This window comes from Saccopteryx bilineata, chromosome 4 (assembly GCF_036850765.1).
Source record: "Saccopteryx bilineata isolate mSacBil1 chromosome 4, mSacBil1_pri_phased_curated, whole genome shotgun sequence".
Lineage (NCBI taxonomy): Eukaryota > Metazoa > Chordata > Mammalia > Chiroptera > Emballonuridae > Saccopteryx > Saccopteryx bilineata.
Window position 1 is genome coordinate 287859382 of NC_089493.1, and position 8178 is coordinate 287867559.

Here is an 8178-nt window from a genome sequence, read left to right on the forward strand (position 1 = left end):
CAGGAAAGGGGTGTGGAAAGGAGCTGTGGACCCCCCAGCAGAAGAGTCAGCCTGTGTCATCCATCCTTCCATTCCTATCTCACTCTCCTCTAGACCTGTTTTTCAACTGCCAGTCCACAGACCACTGCTGGTCTGCCAGAAATCGTGTCGGTCCACAAAAGGCACTGGATAGACTATAATCTCCATATAACATCACGATGGTTAACTCTCTCATGGACCGGCCATGGTTCCATGAACCAGCAGTTGAAAAACACTGCTCTAGACCTTCAGGCCCAGACAGTGCCTAGAGATGCTGGTCTCGAATGGCTGTCACATCTGGCAGGCACAGCCCTCCACGGGGACTCCACTCCTGCCCTGCCCCCAGGAGGGATTAGGAGACCCAGGAGACAAGGCATGCCTTCCCTGCCCTGTGTGGCCTGGTCAAGGGCTCTCTAAGAGCAGACAGCCATATCAGGGCTGAGAGCAAGGCCTAGAAAAATCCTGCCCAGTCCAATGGTATGGCCCAGCTGAAATAGTGGATGCAGGGACTGTCCTTCAGCCTGACAGCTGCACCCAGAACTTCGAGAGGGCTCTAATAAGGGAGGGGGGGAGACTCAACAGGGGGGCAGGGCTGAGGTCAAGCCTCTCCACTGCCTTCACTGTGAGGAAGGGCTGCCAGGCAGTAGGTCACAGGTCAAGGGGACCCCACTATCCAGGCCACAAGAACAGCTCCTGCAGAATGAAGACTGCAACAGGCTTGCTGAGCACATCAGAAAACCCCAGGATGCAGTGGTTTAGAAAAGACAGTTGATTTCTCTGCCAAGTACAAAGTCCAGAGAAGGCAGTCTAGGCATTCTGTCACCACCAAGGTCTCAGGGAGTCAGACTCCATCTGCCTGCTCCATTCAGGTGCAGGCCTCCCTCTTCAAGGCCACCTCTCAGGGTCCAAGGGCTGCTGAGTCTTCCAGATGGCATCATGAGAAAACAAAGGAAGAGCAAGAGGGCACAGCTCCTGGTGGCTGCCACACACTTCTGCTTCCACCTGGCTGCTCAAAATGCAGGCACCTGGCTACACCACATACAAAGAGCTGGGACTCGGATAAAACCAACACCAGCCTGATCAGGGCCCCCTGGCCTGGTCTCACAAAGCAGCAGACAAGACTGAGGAGTGAGCCAAGGCTAGCACCTGGAGGGGAGGGGAGACTGGAAGGCAGGTCCAAGAGTGGCCACAAGCTGTCTGGGGATGAGGAGAGAAGGTTCCAAAAGGCTGGCCTAAGGCTAGACTGCCAGCCAGGGCAGCTGATTCCTGCTGTTCCACCTGAGTGACAGCCAGCTGCTGTTCGGTTCACCTCTGGGGACCAGCAAACACTCATACACGGTCCAGGACCTCTGGGACTTCCCAGTCCCACACAGATGGGTCAGTGTGAAGGTGAGTGCTTCCTACATTCATCCAGAGCCCACCCACTGCACTGAGGGAGAGAGCTGCACCTGCAGACACAGGGACAGACATTCCTGGGTAAACAGCCTGGGCCCCAACCTGAACCCAGAGGGGCTAAGCTCCATCCACTCCTGCGTGACAGATATGGCCGGGAGGTTCTAAGAGGTAACCCCAACATCAAAATTAGGGTTAGGCTGCTTACTCCATCCCACGGCTGAGGCCAGCAGGTCAAGTGTGTGATGTCCCACTCTCCAGACACAAGGCTCCATTCCCTGAACCCATGCTCAGGTCTGAACCCAAACCCCAAAATGCTCAAGCGCCTGCAACCTGTCTCCCTTCCCCAGTAGAGGACAGAACACTCTGGGAACCCTGCATGAAAGGGGGCTCAGGGCAGGTGAGCCTGGAAGTTGCCAGAGAAAGGGCAACAAGATGGGGGTCCAGGCTTCCCAAGAGAGGCAGCCAGGAGGCAGGACAGCTCTGGGCTCTGGAGTCCCATCACCCCTGATGGGCTGAGCTGGTCTGGGCTTCAACCAGGCAGGTGGGTGGGCTGAAACTATGGGGTCAGGCCAAGGGAGCGGGGTGTCCGATAAACTCAATACACGTTGCTGCCCAGGGCCCCCTATTGGGGCCTGGCCTACACCCTACAGGTGCTGGCTTCAGATGCCTCCGAGGTCAAAGAAGCTCTAAATTGACAGACTGCAAAGCCCAAGGGAATGGGGGAGGGCTGGGGGCCTGGCCACAACAGCTCAGCTCCGGCTACCACCACTGCATGACCTGAGGCTTACTCCAGGGGTCCCCAAACTACTGCCCGCGGGCCACATGCGGCCCCCTGAGGCCATTTATCCGGCCCCCGCCACACTTCCAGAAGGGACACCTCTTTCATTGGTGGTCAGTGAGAGGAGCATCCTATGCTACTGGAGTACTGTATGTGGCGGCGCCGCAAAGCGCAGCGTCGCTCATATAAAGTACTTCTTCCGGTGACACGGGATGCACACATCACGGCTCCAGAAGCACGTCATATCACTTGTTACGGCTAGCAGTGACAAATATGGAACTGGACATTAACTATCTCATTAGCCAAAAGCAGGCCCATAGTTCCCATTGAAATACTGGTCAGTTTGTTGATTTAAATTTACTTGTTCTTTATTTTAAATATTGTATTTGTTCCATTTTTGGTTTTTTTTTACTTTAAAATAAGATATGTGCAGTGTGCATCGGGATTTGTTCATAGTTTTTTTTATAGCCTGACCCTCCAACGGTCTGAGGGACAGTGAACTGGCCCCCTGTGTAAAAAGTTTGGGGACCCCTGGCTTACCCTGTGCTGCAACACACTATACACCTGCTCTGCATCCAGCTCTGGCCAGGCCCCATCCTATTCCGTCACTGCCCCAAGGTGGGCAGCTCAGTTGTCACTATCTTTAACTTCGTTGGAGCAGACACAAACATGGAACTTTGAGCATTAAAACCAGCAGGCTCCTGCCTCACCAGGTGGTGGCGCAGAGGATAGAGCATCGGGACTGGGATGCCGAGGACCCAGGTTCGAGACCCCGAGGTTGCCAGCTTGAGCGTGGGCTCATTTGGTTTGAGCAAAGCTCACCAGCTTAGACCCAAGCTGGCTTAAGCAAGGGGTCACTCAGTCTGCTGAAGGCCCCGCAGTCAAGGCACGTATGAGAAAGCAATCAATGAACAGCTAAGGTGTCACAATGCTCAACGAGAAACTAATGATTGATGCTTCTCATCTCTCTGTTCCTGTCTGTCTGTCCCTGTCTATCCCTCTCTCTGTAAAAACAAACAAACAAACAAACAAACCCCAGCAGGCTCCCAACCCACTACTTGGCCGACCCTGGTCATGCAGCGCCTCCTGGGAGAGTCCAGAGGTGCCTGGTGCTGGGGGGTGGAAAGGTGAGGGGGTGGCGTAGGGGAGCTCAGGACTTGATGCCCCCCTCCACCTTGAAGACACTAACTGGGAAGGCCTCACTACAAATCTAGACCCTTATTGGCTAGCTGGCCCTTTCAGACCCAACCTGGCCACAGAAGGACCAGCCAGCACTAGCTGGGTTCCTTCACAGGCTGCAGGCACCCACCTCCACAGACAGGAGCCAGACTTTGGCGATCTGCTCCCTCTTCTTTTTTTTTTTTGTATTTTTTTCTGAATTTGGAAATGGGGAGGCAGTCACACAGACTCCCGCATGTGCCCGACCAGGATCCACCCGGCATGCTCACCAGGGGGCGATGCTCTGCCCATCTGGGGCGTTGCTCTGTTGCAACCAGAGCCATTCTAGCGCCTAAGGCAGAGGCCATGGAGCCATCCTCAGCACCCTGGCCAAGTTTGCTCCAATGGAGCCTTAGCTGAGGGAGGGGAAGAGAGAGACAGAGAGGAAGGAGAGAGGGAGGGGTGGAGAAACAGATGGGCGCTTCTCCTGTGTGCCCTGGCTAGGAATCAAACCTGGGACTCCTGCACGCCAGGCCGACGCTCTACCACTGAGCCAACCAGCCAGGGCTGCCCCCTCTTCTAAGGCTTTCTCCAGGGTCACTGAGCCATCACAACCTCCCTGACCCCACCCAAACCTGTCTTTCACCAGGCTGGGCCACATCTGCTCTTGGCACAGACTACTAGCAATGAGTAGAAGTGCTTTTTTCAGACTACTAGCAATGAGTAGAAGTGCATTTTTTTTTTTTCCTAAGTGAGAAGCAAGGGGAGGTAGACAGGCTCCCGCGTGCCCACCAGGGGGTGATACTCAGCCCATCTGGGGCGTTGCACCACTGCAACAGGAGCCATTCTAGCACCTGAGGCGGAGGCCATGGAGCCATCCTCAGCGCCCCGGGCCAACTTTGCTCCAATGGAGCCTTGGCTGTGGGAGAGGAAGAGAGATATAGAGAGAAAGCAGAGGGGTAAGGGCGGAAAAGCAGACAGAAGCCTGACCTGTGGTGGCGCAGTGGAAAAAGCGTCAACCTGGAAATGCTGAGGTTGCCGGTTCGAAACCCTGGGTTTGCCTGGTTAAGGCACATATGGGAGTTGATGCTTCCAGGTCCTCCCCACCTTCTTTCTCTGTCTCTCTCTCCCTTTCTCTCTCCTCTCTAAAATGAATAAATAAAATTAAAAAAAAAATCTAAAATCTTTAAAAAAAAAAAAAAGGCAGACAGAGCCTCTCCTATGTGCCCTGGCCAGGAATCGAACCTGGGACATCCACACTCCAGGCTGATGCTCTACCGCTGAGCCAACCGGCCAGGAATTAGAAGTGCTTGGATTACAAGGGGTCACAATAGCTGCTCAAAGCTCCTGGGTGGCTGGGTGGCCCAACTATGACCTCTAGAACCCTAGCTATCTGTGACCCTCTTGGTGTCTGGCTCACCAGCCTCCAAGGGCAGGCACTGAAGAGGTTATCAGGCCCACAGAGGGTTAAGGCAGAGGGAACATTCTACTCTGATGTGGGTATGCCCTCAAAGTGAGAGCAGCCCCACATTGCAAAAAGGTAGCCCTCAGCACTGGGAGGAAGGAGAGCGCAGGATACCTGTGGTTGGCTGCCAAATGCTCTGTCCACAGGATCCCTGCCCCACCCCATCTATCAAATCTGGACCAAAGACCTCCTGAGGGCCCCGAAGACCCCTGCTGTAGGCCCTCAGCCCCCATGACCTCAGCATGCTGGCACTAGGGGCTGGGAAGGGGAAAGGCCAGGAGTATAGTTTTATTTTCTCATGTTTCTTTCAAACACATCTGCTGATCCCCCAAATGGCAAAAGCCAAGATGCTGTAATGTCAAAGCTCACCTGCTAACACACTTGGTAACAAAAACCAGTAATACTGAGAAACAAATTTTTTGTTGTTGTTGAAACACCTTAGTTGTTCATTGATTGCTTTCTCATATGTGCCTTGACCGTGGGGCTACAGCAGACTGAGTAACACCTTGCTCAAGCCAGCAACCTGGGGTACAAGCTGGTGAGCTTTGCTCAAACTAATTGAGCCCACACTCAAGCTGGCAACCTCGGGGTCCTGAACCTGGGTTGTCCACATCCCAGTCTGACGCTCTATCCACTGCGCCACCGCCTGGTCAGGCGAGAAACAAATTTGATTAAACTCATAAGTGAATAAATCATGCTTTTAGATTTTATATAAAATGTTACACAATATAGAGATGATGTATTTTAAAATTGTACACCTGAAACCTATAATGTTTTTAAATTTTTTTTTTTTTCTGAAGCTGGAAACAGGGAGAGACAGTCAGACAGACTCCCGCATGCGCCCGACTGGGGTCCACCCAGCACGCCTACCAGGGGGCGACGCTCTGCCCACCAGGGGGCGATGCTCTGCCCCTCCGGGGCATCGCTCTGTTGTGACCAGAGCCACTCTAGCGCCTGGGGCAGAGGCCAAGGAGCCATCCCCAGCGCCCGGGCCATCTTTGCTCTAATGGAGCCTCGGCTGCGGGAGGGGAAGAGAGAGACAGAGAGGAAGGAGAGGGGGAGGGGTGAAGCAAATGGGCGCTTCTCCTGTGTGCCCTGGCCGGGAATCGAACCCGGGACTTCTGCACGCCAGGCCAACGCTCTACCACTGAGCCAACCAGCCAGGGCCAAAACCTATAATTTTATTAACCAATGTCACCCCAATAAACTCAATAAAAGGTGCTAATTTATTTTTTAAAAAGATAAGCCTCACTGGGCAGTGGCACAGTGGATGGGGCATTGGACTGTAATGCAGAGGACCTGGGTTCAGAACTCCAAGGTCGCTGGCTTAAGCGCAGGCTTATCTGGTTTGGGCATAGTTCGCCAGCTTAAGCCCAAGGTTGCAGGCTTGAGCAAGGGGTCGCTTGGTCTGCTGTGGCCCCCTGGTCAAGGCACATGTGGGGGAGCAGTCAATGAACAACTAGGGTGCCACAGCAAGGAATTGATGCTTCTCATCTCTCTCCCTTCTTGTCTGTCCCTCTGTCACCAAAATAAAAAAGATAAAATGTGTTATGTGCATTTCAAATTATATTACTTTAGAGCATTAAGAAAAGCAGAGGGGGTGTTAGGCAAGCTGGTTATTTTCCCACCCTCCTCTGGTCATGGTGGGGGACAAGGACCTGCCCTCTCCCAACCAGGGTGTTAATGCTGCCCTGGGCAAAGGCTCTGGGTTCAGGCCCTTCAGGCACCTCCTGATGGTTGACCCAGGATGTGCGGGGCTCCAACATGCGGCCACAGCCTCCTCATAGATCTCCATGTGCTGCGGGCCTGGACCACCAAGACCACCCCATTGCAATGCTGTCCCTCGGGCCTATTCATTGCTGCAGGACCAAGGCTGCCCTTACCCCTCCGTGCCTGGCCTTGGCCGATGTGAAAGTGAGGCACAGAATTTAACTTGCTCTAAATGTGTCCCTATCCTTACCATCACATCTAAATCCAAAGGGAGGAGGACATCCACTAACTCAGCCTGTGGACCCTCATTTGTCCCGGACTCCTCAGACACCCTTCAACACAGGGTGAAGTGTTAGGGGCACACTTAACATCCCTGGACCGGACCAAATGCACTGGAGGAGGCAAAGGTGTCACCATCATTGGCTGAGAACACCAAGTGGAACAAAGAGCAATGACTTGCAGAGGATGTCTGCTTCACCACCCATCCACCGCGAGTCACCAAGCCTTTCTTACTGACATCTAATCCGTCTCTACGTCACACTGGTTCCTTCCTCAAAAAAAAAAAAAAAAAAAAAAAGCAGCTTGGATCTGTTCCCTTCTCCTTGCTGCACTCACCTATACAGACAACGTCTGGACTCGGGTGCACATTCCTTCCTCCCACTAATGTCATGGCGCAAGGGCTGCTTGCCAGACCTGGAGGCGGGGAACTGGAGGAGAGCGATGGGGTTGGCACAGAGGCGAACAAAACCCAAAACCCTGGGCCCCTCAGAGCCGTTTTACTTCATCAGCCCCGGCTGGCGGGGCCTCTACACCCTCACCCCTCCTTCTGCCTTTTCCAGAAGGTTCTGACAGTGTCTCCCAGCCTGCACAGTCCACCGTACGGAATGAAGCCTCGGCCCGTATCTTGCACATCCTCCATGTCCCCTGCACCGGTGAACACCTTCCCCGCTCCGGCTTGCGAGCCGGAACACTGGCCTCCCTTCGCAGCTTCTAACGAGCCTCTTCGCCTTTGCATCTGCTGTTCCCTCTGTCCGCGCGCCCTTCCAGTCGGTTCTCAGCTGCGTGCCAGCTCCTCAGAGATGCCTTCCCTTCTGCACCATGTCTTCTCCCTTGCCCTTTTTGCACCTCGTTCGTTCTGGCCGCACTGATCTCAGTCTCGCACACCTGGTCGAGTTCCGCCAGGGCAGAAGCGGGTCCACAGGGTCAATCCGCACACCACGCGTGTCTTTTAGCCGCAGGAACCCATCCCGCACCCGCCGGACCCGCGGATTCGCCTACTCCCTGCCCGGCCCTTAAGGTCGCACAGCGCCCGCGCGCCCCTCCTCAGCTACAGCCAGGCCGCGCGCAGGGAGTTTAGCGCCCGGGAAGGTGCCAGGTCCGGTGCAAGCCCAATGCGCACGCGCACGAGAGAGGCGGGTTCGCGTTAACCACCTCGGCGCGGGTCCGTCAGCAGGCCATGCGGTGCGGCTATGTCAACCCCAACACGTAGCCATGAGGGGTGCAGCCTGCTCGGGACGTTACAAGACACCTCTCTAGAAAGGGTGACAGAGTAACCACCCCAACGCGGCTCTCTACAAACAGCCTTGGTCTTTTAACACTCTGAGCATTCGCCTCTATTGGCTGAGGTGCTATACGTCATCGCTGCGCGCCGAAC